At 40.3% G+C, this 27,222-nt stretch overlaps 1 long non-coding RNA gene across 3 annotated transcripts; it reads left to right on the forward strand.

Annotated features, from left to right (window-relative positions):
* The first annotated feature begins 3,551 nt into the window (after positions 1-3,551).
* LOC116594328 lies at positions 3,552-26,704 on the forward strand. Of its 3 annotated transcripts, none has more exons than XR_004287163.1 (5): positions 3,552-3,755; positions 17,642-17,772; positions 17,955-18,111; positions 21,449-21,590; positions 24,042-26,704. It is a non-coding gene; the product is annotated as an uncharacterized LOC116594328 (long non-coding RNA). The 3 variants fall into 3 exon arrangements; XR_004287164.1 differs by having other exon boundaries at positions 17,958-18,111; XR_004287162.1 differs by having other exon boundaries at positions 17,642-18,111.
* The last annotated feature ends 518 nt before the right edge of the window (positions 26,705-27,222 follow it).

Here is a 27,222-nt window from a genome sequence, read left to right on the forward strand (position 1 = left end):
ATTACTGGAAGTTGTCCCCACTGCAGAGGGAGCAGAACCAGTCTTGGTAATACAGATAGAGCCTATGTGATGCAGTCGAAGGTTACTGCAAGGCTCTTTGCCTGCAGCAGTAGGGGCTTCCTATGGAACCATCATCCTGTCTACTTTGCCTGACACACCTTTATGTCCAATGAAAATAGTGGTGAATGGTTAAAATTGGCAGGTGGGTGCTGAATATATGCATCTCAAATCAGGATGAGGCCTGAGTGGCCGCCACACATTGCAAGGTCAAGAGTTCCCAAAGAGAGAGAGTGACATGCAGAGAGGAGATGTTAGGGTGGTGGCCTGAGTCGCACTAGTGCCTACGTGGTAGGGAGTGTGGGAACTGCATGCAGGCGCGCGGAGACAGGAAGCATGGGCAGGTGCTGCAGCAGCCACAGGCCTCCAAGTGGAGAGAAGGAGGAGCAATAAGCAGGTGTGTGTGACTGGGCAGGGGAACTTAAGACACATGTGCCTACACGTGGGCCTGTCCCCTCCATAAGGACACCTCCTTCCTCTCCTAGAGGACAGAATGGGAGGGTCCATCCCTCACAGGGGACCAAAGTATGGCTCCCTTTGAAGCATCAGAGAAAACCTTCTCAGGAGATATGGGCGGATACCATGTTGCACATGAGGTTAAAACAGGAATAACTCAGACTGCAAAGCCAAATTTAAAATGAGAGAAACAACTCATCAGAGGAACAGCAGAGAGGACAATGTGTACCAGAACTGGAGCTGAGGATCCCCAAGCTCCAACAGTAACAGGCGCCGCCCTGGACAATGCAGTTACTGTGACCATCCATCACCAACGTGGCTGAGCTCCAGCCCCCCCAAAATGTCCCTTTCATTCCAGTAGGCCTCTGGTAGGAAGCAAAATCTGGTAAGCAGGGGGAAGTAGAAGCTTAAATGCAAATCAGTGAATGAAAATAAAGAAGAGAAACCAAAAGTTGCAAACAGAAAGCCAAAATATTTCCTTTATTTCAAAATCCATGGTAAATGGAATAATGTTATATACCATCAGGAAACTCTGAATTAACACCGGTAGACGAGCAGAATATTTAGATTTTTTTTTTTAATCGAAGAGGAGCATGTGGGTAACAAAGGATTTATTACATGCTACTTCTATCTTTCAAGAGCTGATTTTAAAGAAAATTATCCTTTCCCAAGAATTAAGTTATAAATTAGATGGTAAGTGCATATTTATAAAGATTGACACCAAAAATTAATACTGATCTTTCATTTGTTCATTGATCATTTCATTTGTTCATTCATTCATTCATTCATTTCTTCCTTTAGCAACTCTTTATTGATTGTCTACTTTGATCTTGACTCTGTGCCAAACCCTGGGCATAACAGGAGTGAGATAGGCCAACTGCGGTCCTTGTATTCACAGAGCTCCTCCCCTCTCTTGCCCTCCACCAGGTTAGGGGAGAAGACATTAATCAAACAATCATACCAGTCATATCAACAATTGCAAAGTTGAAACCATACTAGAGGATATTTTATAGTAGGGAGACTTGCCTCAGAGCCACAAGAGAAGTCTTAACCAGGGAACTGACAATTTCAAACACAGGTAACTATGTGAGCAAAAGGCCCTCTGGCATGAAGAATCATGACCTGAGAGGCCACTATGGCGGTTATCTGAAGAAGCAGGATAAAGAGTTTCTTCTTTATTTTTATTATTTTTTTTTAATTTTTAAAAAGATTTTATTTATTTATTTGAGAGAGAGGGAAAGAGAACGTGCATGAGCAGGAGAGGAACAGAGGGAGAGGAGAAGCAGACTCCATGCTAAGCGTGGAGCCCCAAGCAGGACTCCATCCCATGACCCTGAGGTCATGATCTGAGCTAAAATCAAGAGCCAGGTGCATAATCAACTGAGCCGCCAGGCATCTTCTTCATTGTTAGAGCAATGCAACCTGTTGGAGGGTTTTAAGCAGAAAAGCAGCATTCCGAGAATGCTGTTTCCTAAAGGTCACTCTGGCTTCTGAGTGGAGGAGGGGGGGAAGAGTGTGGAGACTGGAAGAACAGTGAATGATCCAGATTGTTACAGGAAGAGGGTCCTGAAGTCATGTGCACAGGAGGCCATGGTGGCTTGGGGTGAGGCAGAGAATGCATTTGGGAGATATTTAGGGGATGAAATCACAGGACTAAATGTGGGGATCAGAATGTGGTGAGGGAGAAAGGGCAGGTAAGGGTGAGTCCTAGATACCTGGCTTCTATAACAGGAAAGGTGGGTGTGTCTTGTGCTGAGAAAAGGAAAGTAGAAGACTTCTATGGATTGGTGGGTGAAAAGATCAAGAAGTTAGTTCTGGAACTGTAGGTGTACCTGTGAGACATCCATATGGAGAAAAGGCAGCAGGTGGATAAATGGGTCTGAAGCACCCATGGCATGTCTGGTCCCAAGACATATTTATCAATCACATGGAAAGGTTGCAATTGATGCGAATGCATGGGAAGAGAATACAGAGTGGGGGGAAAAAAGGGAGGGCCTGGTACCACGGTGACTATTTAATGGCCAAGCACAAAAGGGTGAGTACCCAAAGGAGAGGTGGTAGCCAGAGAAGTACAGGGAAGACCAGCAGAATCCTGCATCACACAGCCCAGAAGTTTCCCACCACCACGTTGTGGTCAGTGGGTTGCACAGAGCTATCCGAGCAGTGAGTTGAGGGCTGTGCCGTGGCCACTGAACCAGGGACCTAGGAAGGTTATGGTGACCCTGGCAAGAGCAGTTTTAGTGGAGGATGGAGTAGCCACCAGAATGAGGGGTCGGGAAGTAAGTGGCAAATGGAGGTTGGGGAAGGCAGGATTAAAATAAAAAACCTCAAAAGCTTTGACAGCGATGAGGAAGCTAAGAAGTGGCTGAGTGGCCATAAGAGGCTGAATAAGTGGCAGGTCCTAAAGTGTGCACAAAAGGATTCTGCCAAGAGAGATTCTCTCAGTGGGAGGAGAGTTACCAGACCGTGCAAAGGTCCTGAGGAGACAAGCCGGAAGGGAGCCAAAGCCCGAGTGGCATTATGGCTGTGAATGTTTCGTATCCAGGCCACGGAAGAGACCTCATGTTACAGCTTCAATTTTGTTCGGGTTGCAGCAAATTTGCTGCTGAGATCGAGGGAGGGGCGAATGCGTGCTTGTGTGTGCACGTGGTGCTGAGTGCCGCCGTCGGCCAAGGAGGTGAGAAGCCTGGCCGGAGGAGAGTGAGTTAGCTAATTGGAGAAAGGCAGTAAGAGGCTTCACCTGTGATTTGTTTTTCTGCATTGACAGAAAAGCAAATCTTCTCTGTTGCACGGCATTCTTCGGAAGGGTTAGGCGCTCGGGGCTGGACGGAGACCGTCGGGGTCAGCAGGGGAAAGATTCTGCCAGACAAGGGAAACAAAAAAGATGAAGGGGCAAGGGAACTTATGGCAATAGGGCCATAAAAGTGCTGAAGCACGGGCTCTGCCGGACGAGGAGGGAAGTGAAGACAGGAGAAGGTCAATGCCCTGTGTCGGAGACTGGAGCACCGCACCGGAAGTCCGGAAGCCCGGAAGTCCGAAGTCCGGAAGTCCGAAGTCCGGAAGTGGCTGAAGGGAGTGGTCTCAGTGGGAGGAGCTGAATGAGCCCGGAGCGAGGAGCGCGTGCAGAGAGCGTGGTGGCGTCCACGGTTCTGAGCGTGAGGAGCCGCGCGTGATGGCAAGACCCGATGTATGTGCGCCAAAGGAGGTGACTTGGAGGAGAGCAAACCAATGGAGATGAGCATGTGAGGAATGAGGGGCCGTTTTGTCAAATGATTGTCACGTGTGCATTGAAGCTCCTGGGGGTAGCAGAGCTTGTAGGCCAGAGGCTAAGAGTAGAATTGGTTGTTTTTCTTTTTTCTTTTTCTTTTCTTTCTTTCTTCTTCTTTTTTTTTTTTCCTTCAAGATGAAACAATGGTGGAGGTGGGAGTAGAAATGAGCAGGGAGGATGGCACCCCTACCTCCTCTGGATACTAAAGTAGTGGGGACCGGAGGGAAGAAACCTGAGGGCAATCAGAGGAAGTGACCTGGAGGGGAGGCGAAGTCTCGGGTGAGGCAAGGTGAGTGAAGGAAGGTCAGTGAGAGCTGAGGAGCCTGGAGAGTTTCTCTGACGGCCAGCGAGGAAGTGACCTGGAGGGGAGGCGAAGTCTCAGGTGAGGCAAGGTGAGTGAAGGAAGGTCAGTGAGAGCTGAGGAGCCTGGAGAGTTTCTCTGACGGCCAGCGAGGGGCAGGGCACTAGATCAGGGCTCCCACTAGAGCATTATTATTAGAACACAGAGGAGACAGAGTACTACAACTGCAGGCCAGAAAGAGAACAAAAGCCTTAAAAAATTGTAAGAAACGGAACCTATTAGCGACTAATCTCTGCCAGGGTTAAGCTAATTTAAACCAAGAAAAGCAGGTACCCCAAGCAGCTCTCTGAACGCCCTTCCCCTAGGAAAGGAGGCTTTCAACCAGAAACTAGGGTCGGAACCCCATTTGAGACAATTCTCTTAATATTTAACCCCAGATATTTGTGCTGGAGCTTAAAAAGTGTGTTTGCTCCCTAGTGAAAACAGAGAACAGCTGAATAAGAAAATACGTATACAAGCTTGCCAGTTAAAGACGCCAATCTAATCATCTCTTGGCTTTCTCTTCTTTAGACCCAATGATCGCTGTCTCTCACTTGTTTGCATACGTCTTATTTTCTAATCCCTGTTGAATTTAGGGATAGAACGTTCCCCGAGTTCTTGGTGTCCCTCTCACTTTGGACCTCAGGAATGGAGGCAGTGCCTTGGGGAACGTTGAGCTAATACCGAGTAAAAAGGGAGGATGATCTCACTGTTCCTCCAGGCGCTTGTTTGCTCATCCCCACACTGTGCGGCGGTTTAAGAGCTGGTGTGATGACTGATTGCTTATCTATTTTCATGGCTGGCTCTTGTTTAGTTGCCCTCGCCTGGAGCCAGTCACGTCTCACTTTCTATTTGTACACTTCATTTCCCTCTCTTGAAGGCACTGCCCTGTATTTATCTCCAGGGAACTTAAAAAAGGCATTCTGACCACTTCTCTCATTTAGTCAGGTTATTTTAAATTTTGCTGTTCGCCAGCAGACCGATGCTGGCCTTCCCAGTCCTCCAGTGAGGAAGTGACTCATGTTCTCCGAGTTCCCTTCATGCCAGGGCTGTGTCGGAGGGCATCTGTTTGCAAACATTTGCAGCCGGAGTGGCTATCTGCGACTCCTGGGGCTTCTCTTCTGTGCAGGGGGCGTTCTCCACGTGCCTCCATCATCTTCCTGCAGGCCTTTATCAGTGTTACGAGAACTAACTCCCTGGTGTTTCGCACACTTTAAGGGCATCATCAGACATCGATTGAAAGAAGAGTGAATATCAAGAGAGAGCTCTGGAAAGGATACACCTCAGCATGCACAAATCCTTCCTCAGGAAGAGCTAATCTCTTCCTTGGCTGAGTAACGGTGGATGGCACTTCATCTCCTTTTCTTCTCCTCCTTCTGACTCTTTCTAAGTGTTGTTGCAAACACTTGTGCTTAAATCTTGCCTCCCCTAAGAAACTATAGGCCTGCTGAGGAAAGGGCTGGTGACTTAATCCATCTCTGTTTCACTCACAGAATCTTACGTAATGTCTTCCAACAGTCAGTGCTCAATAAATATTTGTGGAGTGAGCGAACCAGGAAAGGGCGCATACGACTTAAGAGAGTTCAATCCCAAGGTGGGTTTTTTTTGTTGTTTTTTTGTTTTTTTCTTCCTGGCAAAGTCACTGAATTTTGATCAAACTCTTGCTTGTTTCTAAATAGAATCTTTAACTGATTTAAACAGTGAAAGAATGGGAAAAAATACATTTGGCACCTAGAAATCAAGATTATTTGGAGAAAAGGAGAAACCTTTGTGGATTTTTCTCTAAAAAGCCCTCAGATCAGTTGTCCTAAGCAACTATAAGAGGAAGTCAGGTGTTTTCCTGCCCCTCTCAAGTTTGGACAAGATACTTGGAAGTGTTCAGCAGCAGTAGCAAATCAGTGAAGGCCATATGCTGAGATCCTCTTAGCCGGCTCCAAATGCTCTGATTATGAGAAGAAAAAAAAACCATATGCAACCTAGTATTTCTGGATAAAGCACGCATTCAAAAATGAACAAGACAGTCTGAAAAAAATTAGATTGAATTAAACATATAAATCAGATACTTTGTCATACCGTCATTGCCATGCAGGATTATCTAGACCAGGCTAAGAAGGCTACTGTTTGCAAAAATTGACCTATAGTAAATAGGTGTTGTTAATTCCTGTGATCAAGTACCCCTTTGTCTGTCAGGCCGTCCCCTGCACTGTGGCCCAAAGAATGTATTGTACCTGAAAGTTCATCCTGGGACTGTTTGTGTTCACGGCTTGGCATTTTCTTTATGGAATGTATAAATGGTTTTAGTTAATGCAAACGTTTTGGTAAGAAAAATAGGCCACATGTAAAAAACAATCATCTGCTCAATTATCTATTCTGATATGGTTTGTTACATTAATGGTCGATCAGCCACTGGTTGCTGTTTCTTGGTATGTCAGGTGGAATGTAGAATAAAGAAGGAGAGATACAGATATGAGCTACAGTCTTAGTAGGAGGTACTGACTCTTTCAACATACAAACTCACTCAGACCTGGTCCTGAGCTTTTCCAACCAGAGCCGGGGGCAGGGACATGGAAAGCCATAACCTGAGTCCATTTGTCTGGTGGGATCTGGAATAATTTCTGCAATTGCAGAAACTGCAGGTCTAGAGAGAAGTTTGGAAACTGAGGTATCAGAGAGAGTTTGGAAGCCAAGGCATCCAGGGCATTGCAAAATATCCCTATGCCATGAAGAATTGAACCAGCCTACAGAAACTCAACACTACCAAACAAAATATAAAACTTTCCCAACTACTGAATATAGCTACTCTCATTAATTGAAAAGTCACTCTGCTAGGCAGTATGCAGAATGCTTTACATAGAATATCCTATTTAATTCCTCATCACTACTTGATGGGGGCGGGGTTGGGAGCATAAATCTCCATTTCATTGGTGAAGAAACACAAGATTGCAGAGGATTAAAGGACTTGCCCAAACCACCAAATTGTGGTTTGGTCGCCACATCTCCCCAAGCCTGGGCTCCTCCACTCCGCCATACACACATTCCGTGGAAGATTGCACGCCTTGGTCCCTTGGCATTTGGAGCAAGCTCTGACTTGATTCCCAAACTGCTTGGCAGAAAACATGGGGCCCTGCCCATTTCTAGCCAGTCCCCTCTGCCTTTTCCTCAAAGGTTCCTGATGGAAGAATTGTCTACAAGATGATTTATAGAGAAATGGGCTCCAAACAAAAGATGTAGAAATGCTATAGTTGAAAATTCCCCCTAAGAGATTCATATTATACATTAGAATCCCAAAGACTCAGGACAGTCTTGCATGAAGGAAACACTATCTAGCGCAGTGTTTCCCAAGATGATTTGAATACAGAATCCTTCCTGCTTGTATAAAATCTATAAATAAGTATGGAAAATTATAATCTGCTGGCCATATCTTGGAAAATGGTGATTAAGGACATTTCCTAGCCTCCCCTCTCAAGAATGACTCTCTTTCTTGGACTCCTGCTTCTATAGCTTTGAAGTCTTGTTCTTGGATCTTTTTGGAAATCACACCACTTGAATCAAGATGGATTTTGCTGCATCCTTTTGGACAAAAGACTGCTTAAAGGGTTAGTACCTAGGGCCAAGCTCATCCAGATTTCATACCCTTCTCCCTCACCCTGGCTTCACTTTGCTGAGGCCCCAATCACAAGAATAAATCCATGTAAATCATAACTTGCACAGATGTTGATAAAGAAGAGCAAAGAAAGACGATGAAGGCAAAGGAAATGGAACAAAAAAGAAGGAAACAGAAGATTCAGTTTTCTTGTTTGAAAGCTTAACCACCACTTCCCTAGTGGCATCTGATAACAAACAATATATTTACAACCTTTCCTATTGTTGAATCATTCCAAAACAACTTGACAAGTCATGTGTTTGTGTACAGAACTTGCAAATTTAAAGTGAGAAAAATACTCTGTCTTCTGTGACAGGGATGTCGCTGAAGGTGAGCAGTTTTGTCGTTCAGCTCTGTAGACCACTGACCTTCCTAAAGACAATAATTAGCTCATTCATTCAACAAGTTTTTATTGAGCACCTACTAAATGCCAGGCTTTTTTTTCCCCCCCTATGTACTTAAACAAGGAGGTTAAAAATACTGTGTGTTGGAAGGGGATAAATGCTAGAAGAGAAGTAGAATAGAAAAATTGAATAAAGGTGGGTCAGATAGGTGGGGGGAGTGGTACAGTTTGCACTTCTAATAGACTGGAGAGACAAGAGGAGGTGGAAGTAAGCCAAGATTTGAAGGAGTTCAGATGAAGAGCTGATGTATTTTTATAGTCACACTTTCTTCCTCATCTCCTCTTCCACCCTCTTTTTCCTCCTTTGGTCAGGTTCTATTCATAGTTTAATTGTTCTTAAAACATAGATATTCAGTCTGTTCAGAAAAAAAGTAAAAAAGAAGGCGAACGTGACCTGAAATCTTACCAGGCCTTCCAGTTCTGCTCCACACCCCACTATATATCTCCATGCATGTGAACATATGTACATGCAATGTTTCAAAAATGGCATCATGCACTATATATTACTCCATAACCTGCATTTCCACCAAACAGAATTTGTAATGTCATTTTCCTGATTTTTTAAAACTCTATTCTTATATTCTGTCACGTTTTTAAAAATCAAGATATCAAAATATGTACATTAAAAATGCCACTGCTATTTTCATGCCTAGCCACCCTTTTCTCCTCCGTAATAGATAAAGATGTGTCCTTCTAGAATTTACTTGATGCACATACAGCAAATACAGATTTATATACCTTTTCTGCCTGCCCACCCCCACTTCTTACATAAAAAGTTACATACTACACACTTTCTAACACTCAGCTTTTTAACTAAAACAAGGGGGGGATCTTTCCCATATTACCACAGAGAGGTCTTTTTCAACTTAAGGCTTTGGTTGTGTGGCTCTACCATAATTTATTTAACAGCTCCACTATTGATGGTTTTTGGACTTAGTCTTAAACACAAGGAGACAATGACCTTGAAATAGAATGTATCTGAAATAGAATTTATTTATTTATTTATTTGACAGAGGGAGAGAGAGATCACAAGCAGGCAAAGAAGCAGGCAGAGAGAGGGGGAAGCAGGCTCCCTGCCAAGCAGAGAGCCCGACGCGGGGCTCGATCCCAGGACCCTGGGATCACGACCTGAGCTGAAGGCAGGGGCTCAACCCACTGAGCCACCCAGGTGCCCCCTGAAATAGAATTTAAGGGATGATACTAAATTACTAAATTTTCCCCTTGAAATTGTAATTGAAGTCAATGGGGAAAAATGTTCCACAAAACTTCCACTGACATCTATGGCTGCTTTAAATATTGAGGGTCCCTGGGCAAATGCTTATGAATAAAAAGATTTTTTTTTCTTTTCATGTTCATTTCTCATGTGAAGGGGGATAGGAATTTGTAATGAAACTTATTTAAAATAATACTTTATGGGGCGTCTGGGTGGCATCGTCAGTTGTGTGACCAACTGTTGGTCTCAGCTGAGGTTGAGATCTCAGGGTCATGAGATCAAGCCTCATGTCTGGCTCCATGCTTGCTTTCTCTCTCAAGTAAATACATAATTTTTTTTTTAAATTTATAAATAAAATAGCACTTCACAGATTTATTCACAGGTTTTGAATATTTTGTAAGCATCTGTCTGGTCAACTATAATATATATCTATTTCAACAGTAGTGGTAAAAGTAGTTTAAATTTCTCTGTCAGATACTTCTTTTTCTTTTTTTTTTTTAATCTTTTTTTAAAGATTTTATTTATTTATTTGACAGAGAGAGATCACAAGTAGGCAGAGAGGCAGGCGGGGGGTTGGGAAGCAGGCTCCCTGCTGAGCAGAGAGCCCAGTGCAGGGCTGGATCCCCGGACCCTGAGATCTTGACCTAATCTGAAGGCAGAGGCTTAACCCACCGAGCCACCCAGGCACCCCTCTGTCAGATATTTCTATTGCAAATTTTTTATCAATTATTTCCCCCAAAAGCTTAAAATTACTCATTGTGAGCATTAGTGTAGGATTTTCCTTCAAACTAGTTTATGTTTTCAGAAAAGTAGGTAGTGAAATGTTGCATAGAATGAATGAATGAATACCATGTACCAGATGTATCCAAAACTTATCTCAGGTGATCCTCACAAAGCTATGATAAGACATTATTAGCTCCTTTTACAGATAAGAAAATAAAATCCTAGAGGTAAAATGCTATGTCCAGATTACTTATCTATTTAGTTTAAAAGCCAGGATTCAGGGGTGCCTGGGTGGCTCAGTGGGTTAAAGCCTCTGCCTTCGGCTCAGGTCATGATCCCAGGGTCCTGGTATCAAGCCCCGCATCGGGCTCTCTGCTTGGCAGGGAGCCTGCTTCCTCCTCTCTCTCTGCCTACTTGAGACCTCTGTCAAATAAATAAATAAAATCTTAAAAAGAAAAAAAAAGAAGCCGGGATTCAATCCTTAGTGTTTTCTTGCTCTGCAGTCTGTGTGCTTATGCAGTGCATTACCCTGACTTTCAGGAAGTTAATGGTACATGGCCTGTGCTCATTTATTTGCTGACAATTTTCAGATAAATCACCTTCCTTTAAATTAAAAAAAGAAAAATCATTTTGCCATCTTTTAAATTAAGAAAAGAAAAATCATTTAAGGTTTTGTAAGCTAGCCAGGGACCTAGGTCAGCTAGCTCTTTCTCTCTCTCTCTTTTTTTTTCTTTTTTGCCCTCAAGAATAAAGTAGCTCTGAAAGGAAGTGATGCATATTAGATAGTAGGTCTTGGTTTCTAAAATTTAATAATGGGACAACAAATTTTCATAGACAAACCATTGTCCCTTACAAAGATAAGGTAGAAAGAAGCACAGAGAAACCCGCTCTAGAGCATAATTTTAGTTTCTTCCACAGAGAAACCAGATCTGGAGAGATAAGTATGTCACCAAACAAAAGAAAGTAAAAGAAAAATGGGGTAATTAGAATCATATCTCCAGTTTTGTAGAGCATGGCCATATTATAACTGTTCTCTATTGACAGAAATACACTATCATCTACTGTTGGGAGATGTCATCTGGCACAATATGTTTTATAGAATTATTGGAATAAAAAAAGGGGGAGGGAGTCCTGTGATTCATATACTGAAAAAATATCTTTATATATTTTGATATATCTTGAGGATGAGGTAGTTCATCCTCTTGTCTAGGTTGTTGATGTGTTCGTGAAATGTAATGTGCACTGAGATTCTCCCTTCCCATTTCATTGGTTTATCTTCCTCTTTCTCTCAGAATTGGAGAAGTAATGTGGATTTGAGTTTCTCCATTGTAAAGCAACTCTAGTCAGAGAAACTGTTGATGCTGTCTGTGCATAAAAACATAATTTTCAAAAAACAAAGCCAAAATGATATCAGTGGGAAAATAGAAATGTTTTGTGGGTTGGGCAGGTTCAGGAAAAAAAAAAAAATTTCTTTTGGTTGGTAAGAGTTGTTTGATTTTAGGTATTCTGACCGAGAACTTATGGACCCAGAGTGAAGGCACCCTTCCAGACAGCTGTCCCAGTAAATCCCAACTCTTTAGACATTCAAACCCCTTCAATGTAGAACTGCTGCATCCTTCACGGATTCCAGGTTGTAGTCACTTCATTCTCTGAGCAGACCTGGGGAGGTGATAACTGGGACAGTTGGAGGCACCACCCCATTCGCTTCAGTCAGTGATGGACAGAGGCAGAGAACACCTTGTGATTCAAGGGCAGTGAAGCACATGTACCTGAGAGAAATGACATAGCTGGAGAGAGAAAATGATCTTTCCCCCAGATTTCCTTTTCTCAGGGGAGAGCGAGGGCTACCCACCTAGGAGACCACAAGAAGGTGTCCATCACAGGAGCTACATACATGTAAAAATATTTTTTAAATATTTATTTATTTGAGAGAGAGAGAGTGAGTGAGTGCAGGGGTTGGGGGCAGAGGGAAACAGAGAGAGGGAGAGAGAGAGAGAGAATCTGGAGCAGACTCCCTGCTGATGCAGGGCTTGATCTCCAACCCAAGATCATGACCTGAGCTGAAATCAAGAGTTGGATGTTCAAGTGACTGAGCCACCCAGGTGCCCCTAAAAGTATCTTTCAATAAGAAATTATGGAAATTGGGCATTGGAAATATTAATCACACTTGTGTGTTGAATATTCTTGATATATCTTTTTTGGTACGTATCAATAAAATAAATGAATATTCAAAATAGTGATTACCACTGGGGAAAGGAATGAAGACTACAAGGGTCAAAATAAGATTTAAAACATATCTATTAAATTTTATGTCTTTAAAAATAAGATGAAACAGGTATGGCAAACTTTAGTATTTGGTAAGTGGGTTGATTTGCTCATGGATATTAAATGAATTTCACTCTGGTTTTTTTCACGGTTTGAAATATATTTTTTTTTTGTGGTCAATATGAATTGCCTTGCTAAAAAGATCCATACCAATCTCCTTCCAGTGTGCCTCTCTGAGCTCAGAGAATGGAAATCTAAAAACCAGACTCTCTTCCATCTGGAGTCCCTGAAATGATTTAGATTCCAACAACATGAGACTTAATTGGAGCTGACATAATCGAGGCGAGAGGCAGGAATGAGGCATCTATTTGGCGGAATGGCCGTAGGGGTAGTATGGTTCTGAATTCAGTGGCAGATTCCCCAACATAGCCAAGATGGCTTGTTTTGGAGCTAGCAGGCTCTCAGACCATGCTGTGTGGGGGTGTGGGTGTTAACAGCAAGCAGAAAACCAGCAGAGACAGAGTTCCAGAAATGGGTAAGCCTGCATAGGATGGTCTTAAGTCTGCGGTTGCATACTGAGCTATACACATGTCTAGTGAAATACTACAACCTGGCAAAGACCAACAATATAACCTGAGCCCTCCCCAGAATCCTGCAAGGCTAGAAGATAATCAGGTTCTGACCAGTCAGAACTCAGAGATCTAGTTGAACACTTAGGCAATTGATAGAAATGTCTCATTTTAGTAGTGGGATTAAATTAGATTTTGTTTAAAAACTACCCTAGACATACTCTAAAAAAAACCTTATAGGGGTGCCTGGGTGGCTCAGTTGGTTAGGCAACTGCCTTCGGCTCGGGTCATGATCCCAGGGTCCTGGGATCAAACCCCATGTCGGGCTCCTTGCTTGGCAGGGTGCCTGCTTCTCCCTCTCCCTCTGCCTGCTGCTCTGCCTGCTTGTGTTCTCTCTCACTCTCTGTCAAATAAATAAATAAAATTAAAAAAAAATCTTATAAACAGACTTCAAAAGGGTCAGATTGTCTTGCAAGTGACTTAACTGCCAGCCAAAACAAATTTCAACAAAGTGTAACGTCTTTTACAGGAAGGGAAAAATTCAGATACTCAACAGTATAATATTCACAATGTTCAGCATCCAATAAAAAAAAAATTAGTGTCAATATAGAAAAGCAGGAAGAAAAGTAAAAGATCAAAAAACGACAGCAATGATGGAATCAACAGAAAAATCCCCTAAGACAACTATTGTATGTTCAAGTATCTAAGGGAAAGCAAGAACATAATGAGGAGGCTAAAAGAAATTTAAAAAGAACAAAATGGAAATTTCTGAAGTTGAAAAACACAATGTCTGAAGTAAACATTTCATTGGATGGGATTGGCAACAGATTAGACATACAGAACATAGCAGTGAACTTAAAAACATTGCAGAAGAATGTTGGGTGGCCAGACTGAAGCAAAAAGAAGAAAAGTGGGGGGCCTGGGTGGTTCAGTTAGTAAGCATCTGCCTTTGGCTCAGGTGATGATCCCGGGGTCCTGGGACCGAGCCCCACATCAGGCTCCTTGCTTGGTGGAGAGCCTGCTTCTCCCTCTCTCTCAGCCCCTCCTCTCTTCTCGTGCTCTCTCATACACAGTCTCTCTCAAGTATATATATAGATCTATCTATCTGTATGTATATAAAGAAAGAAGAAAAACGTGAAAAAAATGAACAGAGACTTAGCACCCAGGAAGACAATAAATATCAAGCAGTCCAGATCCATGTAATTGGAGTACAGAAGGCGAGGAGAAAGGAGAAAACAAGTCATTCAAATAAAAAGATGTTTGAAGAAGTAATAGCCCCCAGTTTTCCAAATCAGCTGAACAAAATCCATAACCACACTATTGAGAAACCATGATAAACATAGAATATTAAAAACAGTACGAGGAGAAGGGATGGGAAGAATTACACATGGGAGGAAAATAAGTATAATCAGCGACTTCTCATCAGAGACAATGCAAGCTGGAAGACAGAATATTTCTGTTCTGAAAATGATGAAAAGGGAAAAAAGTCAACCTAGAATTCTATATCTAGAAGAAATATCCTTCAAAAAGACAGACAAAAACACAGACATTTTTGGGCAAGTAAAAAAAAAATGCTAAAACAAGATTTGTTTACAAATTTTACAAAATTTACAAATTTAACAAAACGATGTTTAAGAAAATTTGTTCTTTGGGCCGATGAAACAAGATCCCTGATAAAAACTCAGATCTATAAAGGAATGAAAAATAGCAGACACAGTAAATATGTTAGTAAATATTAATGACTTTTTTCCTCATTTTTTATTATTTTTCAAATAATTGAGTATGCCAATCAAAATGAATGAGAATGTATTTGTGGCTTTTACCACATGTAGAAGCAAAGTGTGTGAGGATAGCAGCGCTGGGACAGGAGGGGGTGAGCAAACCATGCTCTGTGTGAAGTGGTATACTATTACATGAAAGTGGACAGAGACAAGTTCAAGATGGATGTTCTAAATCCTTGAGCAGCGATAATACTGGGGAGCTGGGGAGGTGTTTTGGAGCTCTGCATATTCCCTCTGCAACTTTTCTGTAAGTCCAAAATGATTTCAAAATAAAAAGTTAAAAAGAATAGCAATTTTTTTTCTTTTAAGAGAGAGAAAGTGTGAATAGTGGGGGCGGGGGGGGTTGGTGCGCAAGGAGAGGTAGAGGGAGAGAGAGCAGCTTAAGCAGGCTCCACACCCAGGGTGGAGCCAGAGGTGGGCTCCATCTTACAACCCTGAGATCAACACCTGACCCCAAATCAAGAGTGGGACACTTAACGGATTGAGCCACCCAGGCACCCAGAAACTACCAACTTTATATATATATATTTGAAGTGGGTGTATTTTATCTTATGCTATTGATATCTTAATAAAGTTGATTTAATAAGCAAAGATACCACCAGGGATCCAGTTGTGTTTCCTCTCTGTGTGTCACGGAATCAGCTCCATTTTCAAAGTGGTTAACCATTCCAGTTTCCGGACGGCACCAGCCACAACTGGGGCTGTTGGTTTCATGATTGTGTAGGGAGAAGAGCAAGCACCTTACAGGAAACTCTGATAATTCTCTCCCAGAGAGCCCCCAAACATCGCTTCTTATGTCTCACTACACCGATTGGCTATTCTTCCTACTCGTTAACAGAGTACTCTGGCCTGGCAAATAGGATACCTTGATATTGGGGCAGATGGGGTCTTGTTGAAATGGTGGTAAAAAGGAATGTAGGCTGGGGAGTTAGCCAACACATGCCTGGAAGAAATGGCTTCTGGCTTGCTGTAAGGACAATATATTTTAAATTTCAAACCTAATAGGCTCTAAAGACAAACTACTTAGCATTACTTAGTTAACTATAGCTATTTTGTCAGCCTACTTGCCTTTCTAGGGTTTGAATGGGTTTACACTTATACCATTTACATCAAGTATAAGATAAGCTCAAATCAGCGATTTTGACTTCCAGAAGGTGCACCATCCCATTCTCTTTCCTCCTCCTTCCCCTCAATAGCCTTGCTTTCCCTCTCCCTCCCTCTCATTTCCCACATTCTTTTTTGTTCTGAATACCTGGCTTACAGTAAGTAGCACAAGTAGAGCAATCTTTGAGTCAAGTGCAAGACCGAAAGAAATTTATTTGATAGTTTGCTGCTTTTAAAGAATGTTTGTCCTATAGATGCTGAGGCTTTGATTTTTCCAACAGCTACCAAATATAAAAGTGGTTAGCGTTATGTACAAAAACATCGAATGTTCTAGCTGTGAGCTCTGTGCAAGGGAATAATCAGTTTAAGAGTGGGAATTAGAACCTTGGCAAACAGAAGAAAGCAATCACAATGAGTCCTCTGTCCCCCTTGCCTATGGTATACAATTTTCTCAAACTTCCATTGGTAGATGTTTCCCCAGCAACTGTCATGGTAGAAGATTGTAATTTTCCTAAGCCTACTGCAATGCTTCTAGCTTTGACTGAGCCTAACACTTTTGGAACGGATTTCAAATTTTCAAGGAAAAATATGTAACTGGTTTCAGAGTTTGCCAATAACAGGAATACACATCAAATAATGTGTTAACCATAATTATGTTTTAGTTAGCAAGCTCTTATATAATTAGCAATTTTTAGATTACTGTAATAATCAAAAATGCATATATTTTGATAATGTACTGATTACATAGCCCACAGAATATTGCAGTTCTTAAGATGCTTGCCTCTGAGCATTTTTAGAATTCATACAGTGAAAAGTCAGCTCGTCTAGCTTCTCAGCTGCAAACCACTTAACAAATCCAGAGTGAATTTGAAAAATGCCAACCCTGCTATCTAAAGAGCCTCTTATTGTGCCAGATTCCGCTGATGGAGGAATGTTTTCTACAGCTTGAATATCAATTGTGAAAAAGTATCCAGCAGAAAGTAGAAATATTAGACAAAGGGAAAAACTTTTAACCTGAGAAAGAATGTACTATTTCCCTATCTAGAGTGGCCTGGACTAATGATTGTCTGAATTCTGACTTACCAGGTCTGTCCATTTAGAAGTGTTACTTTTGCTTTTTTTTCTTTTTAATAATCTGTACACCCACCATGAGGCTCGAACTCACAAGATCAAGAGTGATCAAGAGTCACACGTTTTACTCTGAGCCAGCCAGGTGTCCCTACTTTTATTGTTTTTAACTTTCAAATATTTTACACCATTCACTGTTATTAATTCACAATTTGGTTGAGTGTTAATTAAAATAAGTTAAGTATAATGTGTGTATGTTTAACCCAAATTTACAAATCAAGGTAAATCATTGTTCTTTTTCCCTGGAAGATAAAAAAATATTCTGTGCTGTTTCATTGGGAACTGGTGCATATGCATTAGGTATGAGTGTGTAAAGCCAGAATTTACACTAACTGACCTCACACTCAGCGTAGTGGCAGAGTTGGTGACACTAGGGCCATGCTGTCCAAGAGAACATAATGTGAGCCACAGATGTAATATCTAATATCTTAGTAGCCATATAACAAGCAAAAAGAAGCAAGTGAGATTAATTTTAACAATATATTTTATTTAGTCCTATATATCTAAAATATACTGTTTAAACATATAATTGATATAAGATGATTAATAACATACTTTACCTGTTTTTCATACCATGTCTTTAAAATTTAGTGTGTATATTATTCTTACAACACATCTCAGTTTGGCCTAGCCACATTTCAAATTCTCAATAACTACATGTGTTTAGTGGATATCATATTCGACCACACAGCTCTAGGTCAAATTTGCCATGGATTGGATGTCATCTGCTCATCAGGCTTTGGAAGATGAATTATGTTAATGGATTTTTTAAAAATATGAACTTCTTTTGAAGTATTAAACATACAGAAAAATGCACAGATGGTAAGTATAATTGGGTGACTTGTCATTAAAAAACATAGCTGTTTAACTAGAATCCATGAGATGAAATATTAACAGAACCACAGAAGTTCCCTCATGATCCTTTGGATTTTCTTTTAATATCACAAATATCAAGACCTTACTCTCTTCTCTTTCCCTGAAATGGATCGGTGTAAATAACCAAGAAGATATTGTTGATGTGGTGAAAACCAGCCCTTTTGTGCTCAGGGCATTTTCATCAATGACCATGAACCTGGATTATGGACCCTCACAAATATGAAGAAACTCTCAAGGAATCACGCCAGGAAAGGAGGCTTGGCCACAAAGAACATCTCGACTATTGTGCGTATTTGTATTTGTCCTGGCTCTCACTTAGTTTCAAATATAGAGTGATTTAGATTCAAATGGCTTCTTAATCTGCTTTCTTTCCTCACATGGTCATTAAATATAAGAGTAGGATGTGAGAGAGAGTATAGTACTCAGTTATATCAACTTCCATGAAATGTTGTAAAGATGATAAACATTTTTCATCAGCCAAAGTTTTCTCCTGGCATAAGAAGAACTGGGCGTCCAACATATACTCTAGAAATATTTTGTGTAACTAGGAGCTTGAGAAGCAGAGCAAGTAGCCAAGCACTTTATGTATATTTTTCTGAAAAAAAAAAAAATGTTTGGAAGGCTATCTCTGAGCTTTATAGTTGTAAAATCTTTCTGGAGCCTGGTTGGGATGGGGGAGGCGCACAGAAAGGGCCAGCGTGGGGGTAAATGGGAATGCAAGGAAACAAACACGGCCAAGCTAGAGACGAAATCACACATTATGCTTGGGATGCGTACCTTAAAGAGCATTCCTAGGCAGAAAGCAGTCTCATCAACGCACAAATCAAAATGGCTCTCCCAGGAAATAGGACGTCTAGCTCCTGCTGTGAGCTTGATGGCTCTTTCTCTCCCCTTCTCTCTCTTTCTGGCTCATCCTTCCCAGGAGGGTGCCTTTCTTTGGAGGAAAAAGTGTCTGGGCTATTTTCAAGCACCTGACAAATGAAGGTCATAATGAGAGCTGAATGGCCATATAGCTATTTAAATGGTTAAAGACAGAAAATGATATTGGCTAAAACCCAGTCTTTCCATGGCTTAGTGACTACTTTGTCAGGCCCTCTTCTGAAGAGACTGAAATCATTTTATAATATTGATGTTGAAGGAATGCAGCTGAGAATTTCATGTTATTTCACTTTTTCTGTGTCATAGAATATGATTTAACCCTGGTGTATCTGAATGGGTTGAAAAGGCATATTATTGTGGAGTCTCTGGGCTGAGAAATGGGCTGGCAATAGTACATGACCTGTGAAAGGTCTCATTCCCCACAAGACTTCTGACTGAGAATCTCTGGGAAACTCTGAATAATAGCCTTAGAACATTCAAGAACAAGGGGTGCTTGGCCTCCTCAGTCAGTGGAGTGTGAGACTTTTGATTGATCTTGAGGTTGTGAGTTCAAGCTCCATGTTGGGTATACAGATTACTTAAAAATAAAATCTTTTTTTTTTTAATCAAAAATAAAATCATAAAAAAAAGAGCCTTCAAGAATAAAAAAAAGTAAAATCTGAATATTTACATGGAAAACAGATCTTCCTGTTCCCTGAAAAAGAAAACTACAAAGTAAAAAAAAAAAAAAAGCTATCTGAAGTTCTTATTTTTTTTAAATTTCAGCTTTAATGAGACCTACTATAAAATTGTAAGATATTCAAAGTATAAGACATGATTTGATATAATAAAAATTGTGAAAGGATTTCCCCCCATCTAGTTCATTATCACTTTTATTGCCTCACAGAAAAGTCGGTGCTAGCTATGTAGTTACTGCATGTTTTTTAACAAAAGGAGCAGCAGTCTAGCTCCGGGAATGCAGTTGCCTACAGCAGTAAGAGTTTGATCTCCAGACAGCCCCCAGACAATGCCTAAAACCTACCCATTTCCATTGCAACTTTCTGTAACTTCCTCCTTGAGGAGGAAGGAGGAAAAGGAGGGAAAGATGGTGACCTTCTGTATCTACTTTCTCTGGCTCTTCCTCCTATCTTCTGCTCTACCCTACTCTTTACTCCCTGATAAAGGTCTCAAGGGTTGATGTGTTTGAACAGAGCATAGAGCTAACATTGTACTAGAGCTTCTCTTTGTGCACCTTCAGGTAAGTTTATCACTGTCATAAATTCAGATGCCTTCTCTATACCAACAGCTTCTAGATCTACATATACAGCACAGACCTTCCCTCTGAGCTTCAGACGCATAAATGGAACTTCATAATAGACATCTCCAAACACATGGTGTCTAGGTACATCAAGTTCTGCAAGTTCAGGGCGCCTGGGTGGCTCAGGCAAGTAAGCTTCTGCTTTCGGCTCAGGTCATGATCTCAGGGTTCTGGGATTGAACATTAGGCTTCCTGCTCCATGGGGAGCCTGCTTGTCCCCCTCTCTCTGCTGCTTCCCCTGCTTGTTCTCTCTCTCACTCTCTGTCAACTGAATAAATAAAATCTTTAAAAAAAATTCAGCAAGTTCAATTGATCTTAGGATTGTTCCCTGACAAACCTGTCCTCTTCCAGTATAATGCCTCAGTGAATGGCACCACCATGTCCCTGGTTGTCCAAGTCTGACACTTGGGAGTCATCCATGACCTCCTACATCAGTAGTCCAACTTCCAGTCAAGCACCCAATCCTATTGAATCCGGCTTCTGCATCATCTTAAATCTATCCACTTATCTCCACCACTCCTAGCTGCCCTATCACCACCTCGAAACAGTTATCTAATACCAGTCATATCCCTGGATTGTGTGTAGGGTCTCTCCATGCATGTCAAGTAACTATTAAATGCACAAAAATAATCGTCACTGCTTTAAACCCTTCAAAGTCTTGTTTCCTCCGTCTCTAAGAATTAACTCTGAAATCTTTAACATCATGCACCAGACTCTGCATGAGCACAATCTTCCCTCACCTCAACTTTCTGCTGCCTAGCCAGGGTGGCCCCTTTCAGTTTCCAGCGGGATCTTCTTCATCCTGCCTTGGCCTTTGCATATGCTAATCACTCTGCTTAGAATGCTCATCTACTTCTAGGAAGATTTCCCTGACTCCTAAGACTAACTCAGGGCCTGCTGTTCCGTGTTCTCACTATTTGCAGTGTAATTATTCTGTATGTCTCTTCTTCACTGGTCTGTGGGGGTCACGAGAACAAGAAGTGTCCAATGTTAGTACAATGCTGGGTATACAATAGACACCCAAGAGACATTTGCTGAATGGATGAATGAAAGAAAAGTCAGTCATTGGTCCCACTAGAACTGGAAGCAAATTGTGTTACAGAGGCACTAGGGAGATAAAGAACTGGGATATAGGTATCTAACTGGCTCAAGTCCTCCATGCCAACCTCCCACCTCAGAACTCCAAATTCCAATCAGCCACTAAATCCAGCCCCTGCATATCTTATATCTCTACTTCAGCTTTGGGTGAAGGGCACCATCCTCCAAACTGTCAAGTCTGCTCAAGACTTCTGACAAAACCCAGAAGTTTGACGGTTCCCGGAGCTACCTTCACATCAGATTAACTGGGCACAAATTCACAGACTCCCTCAAGCCTGATGGTTTGAAAGGATGACTCACAGAACTCAAGAAAGTACTATGTATATGAGTACAGTTTTTTTTTTGTAGCAAAAGATAAAAATCTGAACCAGCCAAAAGAAGATATGTATTGGGCAGAATCTGGGACTGAGAAGACTCCAAGCTTGAAGCTTGCATGTCCTCAAGGAAGTGTTACTCTCCTGGTGGCTGTACACACATGGAGTGTGGTCAGGTAACAGGCTCACCTGAGCTTTGGTGTTGAGATTTTACTGAGGTTTCATTAAGCATGACTATTGAACATGGCCCATATTATGGTTAAGCTCCGTCTCCAGCCCTCTCCCCTCCTGGGAGGTAAGATTGGTCATAATGTGGCTCAAAGTCTTTACGGTATGGTCTGTGCTCACTTTAAAACTATTGGTGTAGGCAGGGCCCCTCTACTGACTTATCTCTTTGCATAACCAGTCAGATGCCCACAATGAATCATCTAATTAGCAGAAACTATTAGGTGTAGTCTGAGGGCCCACTGTGAATATAACACATTTTTATTAGAATTCTTCGGGAAATTCCAAGGGTACAAAGATTAACTCCCAGGAGGAGGGACAAAGGCCAAACCTCTCTTGAGTCAAGTTAATTCATCACCATACAGATCTTGGAACTGGTAAGATGATGCCCAGGAGAGTCTGTGTTCCTTTCCTAACTATATAATAAGGCCAAAGACCAGAAAAGAGCAAATTGGGGCTTAGGGAGGTTTTAGCCTTCAAATACCATTAGCACACTTTAATTTGGTTACTTTCATCTTTGGTTACTTAAACTTCATGTACAATTTCCTCCTAACAATGTGAAAGGCTTACTGATGTAATATTAATATTACGAGATATACAAGTGAGAGATGACATTTTCAGTGACCACTATAGTAGATTAGGGCTTACTTAAACTAAGGGTTACAATATGCTACCTTACCTTTTCCTGGTGATTTGTAGTTTACAAAATGCTTTATATACCTTATCCCCTTGATTGCTAGTCAGAGTGTAAAAGAACATAAATAAATAATTTGAAAATTGAGTGACAATTAACAGAGGAAAAAGATTATTCAACTTAATTTATTTAAGAATTAAATCCTGCTAGAATTCATTTCTCTAGCTCCCAGAAGCATCATTTACATAAGAATTGATATGCTAATTGAGATTCATTTAAGAACTCTGTTATGTGACAATGCTTTGTTAATGTAGTTAACATTTTACAAATTTGAGAGTTCAAAGTTTGATAGACAATAATTTTTTGAGAGTTTTCTTTTTTTTCTGAAATCAAACTTATGTTAGTGTGACATAAAAAAATTAAGGTAAAGTTGATCATTAATTTTCTTCTCAGAAAGAAGCTGTTTGCCATTTAAGCAGACTATTTGTTCCTTTTCCCCCTAAATAGGTAGAAATTCTATCATATGTCTTTTTGAGAACATGTTCTTTACTTCTAACAATATATCAACCTACCTCTCAGTGATTTTCAGCTGCAGCAAGTTATGGCTTCACACTTTGTTCCTTTAAAATTTCTATATTTAAACCTTTCACAAATTCATACTGTCCAAACTAAGAAGGCTTAGCTATAATGATGACATTTTTTTAAACCTATCAAAAAATGATTCCAGATACTTTATTTAAAAAAAAAAAAAAAACAAGAAACTCCCAACTAACTGGGCCCGGGTGCTTCAGTCAGCAGATCACGTGACTCTTGATCTTTGAGTCGTGAGTTCGAGCCCCATGTTGGATGCAGAGATTACATAAGAAACAAAAGAAACCCCAGCCTACTAAAGGATTCTGGTTCATGATAGCAGATTGGGCTCAGACCAAAGCCTTATTCTATACCTTCCAAATCCTAGAAATAAGAGAAAAATTAAAAAAAAAAAAAAAACTGATAAATCCCTGATTGTTTGGTGGTGGTGGTGAGGGGAAGTTGCAGAACAAAAACTATGAGATGCTTGTAAAATATGGAAAGCAGAGAAGTTCAAATTTTAAAAGTCATGGCTGGAAATTTAAGAGTAATTGCTGGAAGAGAATTTTTAAAAATTAATAGATATATTGCCGTGTATCAGTTAGGGAAGTGGGGAAACAGGGAGGGTAGGGGTGTGTGTGTGTGTATCTCACACTATCCATAAACTATATACATATGTATATGTTTATATATACTGTGTAAGTACTACATATATATTGTATAAGTGGATAGAAATATACCAGTAAGTGAGTAAGCCAATTTCCTGAACAAATCTCTTTGTACATAGGAATATATATAGGAATGTGTATATAATATAGAGGTATTACCTATAGGGATTAGTTATAGGGATTATATAGGAATAAATATATTTATCCCTATATAATATATGTAAATAAATATATTTATTATAAATATCCCTATATTCTATATGGATAAGTATATAATTGTATATCATTATACATATATAATTGTATATCATGTAATTGTATATCATATAATTAGTATCATATATAATATATATGATTGTAATTAATAATGATTAATCATACATAATTAACATTTACTATATAAAATTAACATTTATATTATATTGATTTAATAATTAATTAATAATTAATCATATTATATTAATTATGCTGGTTAAGCAGATTGTGAAACTGTTGTCTCTGCATTTGATACTGAAGCTTGAAATCCACAGGGCTAGCATTCAGCATGGAAAGATCATGAGCAGGATGGAGCCCACAAACACCAACTGGAACCCCTTGAGGAGAGACTGAAATCTGTGCCCATTCTTGTTAATTCTGACATTGGTGACAAAGGTATCTTTCAGAAGCCAGGCCTTGTGTCATGGAACTAAACATGCAAGCCTGGCTTGGGTGCCAGAGAAGTGGAAGGATGATCCAGAGGAAGGTAAAACAATTTCAAGTCTAGCTGCAATTCCTTCCTGCCCGTGGGACACATTAGGAGATCAGTAACAACGTGTGAGAGAAGTCTAACTGGAAACATAAAAGAAAGGGAACTCTGGGAAACGTAGCTCAGCCTAGCCAAGTTGGCACATTACGAAGTCATCATACTCAGAAAGAAGGAAAATATATTGGATCTGAGAATTTATACTTACCAAATTTGAAAAATGGTTGCCATTATTTCTTCAAATATGTTTCTGCTCCCTATTCTTTTAGGATTCCAATTACACATATGTAATCATGTCTCACAGATAATTAAGACTCTTTCATTATTTATCTAGCCATTTTCTCTCCATGTTTCATATTAGATTCTGTTTGCTATGTTTTCAAGTTCACTGTTCTTTTCTTCTGCAGAGTCCAGCCAGCTGTTAAATCTATCTGGTAAATTTTCATTTCAGGTTTTGAATTTTATAACACTAAAAGTTACTTTTATATGATTTAATTTCTCTCATTATGTTCATGTATTCCTTTAATTCCTTAGTAAATTTTTAATAATGAGTTCATAGTCCTTTCAGCTAACTTTATTATCACTATCATTCTGAGTCTATTTTATTTTTTATTAGTTTTATTTTAAGTAGACTCCATGCCCACTGTAGGGTTTGAACTCACGACCCCAAGATCAAGAGTTATGTGCTCTACCATCTAACCCAGCCAGGTGCCAGTGATCTAATTTTATTAACAGATTTCTTCTCCTTATATTAGTTATAGTATTCTGCTTTTTTTGCCTATCTAGTAATTTTTATTGGATGCTGGACATTGTGAATATTACATTGTTGGGTGTCTTCTTTTATTCTTTTATTTTTAAAGGTTTATTTCTTTATTTGAGAGAGAGTGCAAGCATGAGTGGGGAGAGGGGCAGAAGGAGAGGGAATGGGAAAGAGGCAAACTCCTTGATGAGCATGGAGCCATCTCAGGACTCCATCTCATGACCTTGAGATCATGACCTGAGCCAAAACAAAAAGTTGGCATCCTACTCCACTGAACTACGCAGGCATCCCTATGAAAACTTCTTTCAAAGAGTGCTGAAGTTTGTTATGACTGGAAGGCAAGTTATTTGTGGATCAGTTTGATTCTTTTGGTGCTTCTTTATAAACTTTGTTAAGGTGGGCGTATAGTAGCCTCAGCTTTGGACTACTCTAGCGCTAAGTTGTTAAACTTCTGGGGTCTCCACTGGATGCTCTATGTTATCAGTATGGTTTCTCCTTTTTCACTAGTTGGAAAATCAAACATCTCCCAGCCCCATGTGAGCTCTGGGAATTTTTCAGCTTACAGCTCTTTTGCAAGACCTCATGGAGTTCTGCATTGCACATGTGCCATGTAGTATCCTGCCAAAAACTAAGCAGTCTTATGAAGATTTGCACATTTCTTGAACTCTTGTTCTGCACAGTTTCCATTTCCCCCAGCATTCTGCCCTGCAAATTCCATTCACCTAAGTGCCCCCAAACTCCAATCCCACTCTCTTCAGTTCAGGGACAACACAGTGGTCTGCCTAGCTCCCCCTTATTGTGCTACAGTCTGGAAAATGCCTTTAGGCAGAAGCCAGTAGTGATCATCAGTTTCACCTTATTTGTTTCATTTCTTTCAAGTATCGCAGTCCTGACTGTTTGACAGTGTCTAAAAACTGTTGTTTCAGACATTTTGTCCAATTTTCTAGTTGTTTATGATTAGTTCAGTGTCAGTATTCTGTCATGGTTGAAGAAAGAAATCTACATTTTCTCTTGGCTAGTATCATTGAGCCAATGAATCACATGAAAAAGACTCTACCTCTGGACTTTTTAGAGGCATGAGCCAATGTTCTCATTTTATTGTAAGACAGTGTGAGTTGGGTTTTTCTGCTTACCTACAATCAAAAGTTATATAGTAAGTGGAATACTATATAAAGACTTGGAGTCTCAGTAAAAAATTAAAATATATATTTAATATTCTATTATTTCTCTTACATTTTTTCTCCCAAATTGGTCTTTAGCAATGCAAGCATTGTTCTTATTTGGTTAAATTGCCCTCTATACATTATATATGCCTTTTATACAATAATTTACTGAGATATATCTGTATAAATTCACCAACTATAATTCAGATGCTATACTAGACACTAAGAGTTTAAAGGTAAAGTTCCTGCTCTCAAGAAGCTAACAGTCTACTAAGGAAAATTTACACATAAGCATATAAGGATAACGTAGTTCTTTGGGCGTTGAATTACGTCTCCCAAAAAGATATGTAGAATCCTAACCTCTGATACTTATCATGCCATTTTCTTTGGGAATAGGGTCTTTGCAGAGATAGTCAAGATAAAATAAGTCCATACTAGATTAAAGTCCAATAACTAGTATCCTAATAAAAAAGGAGGAAATTTGGACAGAAACACAGAGAGAAGGCCACATGAAGGCAAAAGCACAGAGAAAAACAGAGGAGAAATCCACACCAAGATGGAGGCAGAGATTGGAATGATGTATCTACAAGCCAAAGAATGTGAAGGATTGCCAGCAACCACCAGGAGCTAGGAAGCGGAAAAAAGAAGATTCTTCTCTAGAGCCTTCTGGAGAGTTTGGCTCTGCCTACCTCTTGATTTTGGACTTCTAGCTTCCAAAACTGTGAACAAATAAATTTTTCTTGTTTTAAGCCACCCCGTTTGTGATACTTGGTTCCAGTAGTCCGAGGAAATTAATTCTCAGTTTTATACACACAACAGTGGAAGTGCATGGCAAAGCAGCAGCACAAAGGAAGGAACGATGCATTTCCGGAACTCATATGCACTGTGATGTTATTTACTAGTAGTGACTAGAAGGACCTCTTAGTAGACACTGATCTAGATACTTGGTATCCGTCACAAGCCAGAGGGGGAAGGAGGAGCAGAAAAATATTTGAAGAAATAAAAGCCAACAATTTTCCAAAATAGATGAAAACTATAAATCCACA

The sequence above is a fragment of the Mustela erminea genome, chromosome 6 (genome assembly GCF_009829155.1).
Source record: "Mustela erminea isolate mMusErm1 chromosome 6, mMusErm1.Pri, whole genome shotgun sequence".
NCBI lineage: Eukaryota > Metazoa > Chordata > Mammalia > Carnivora > Mustelidae > Mustela > Mustela erminea.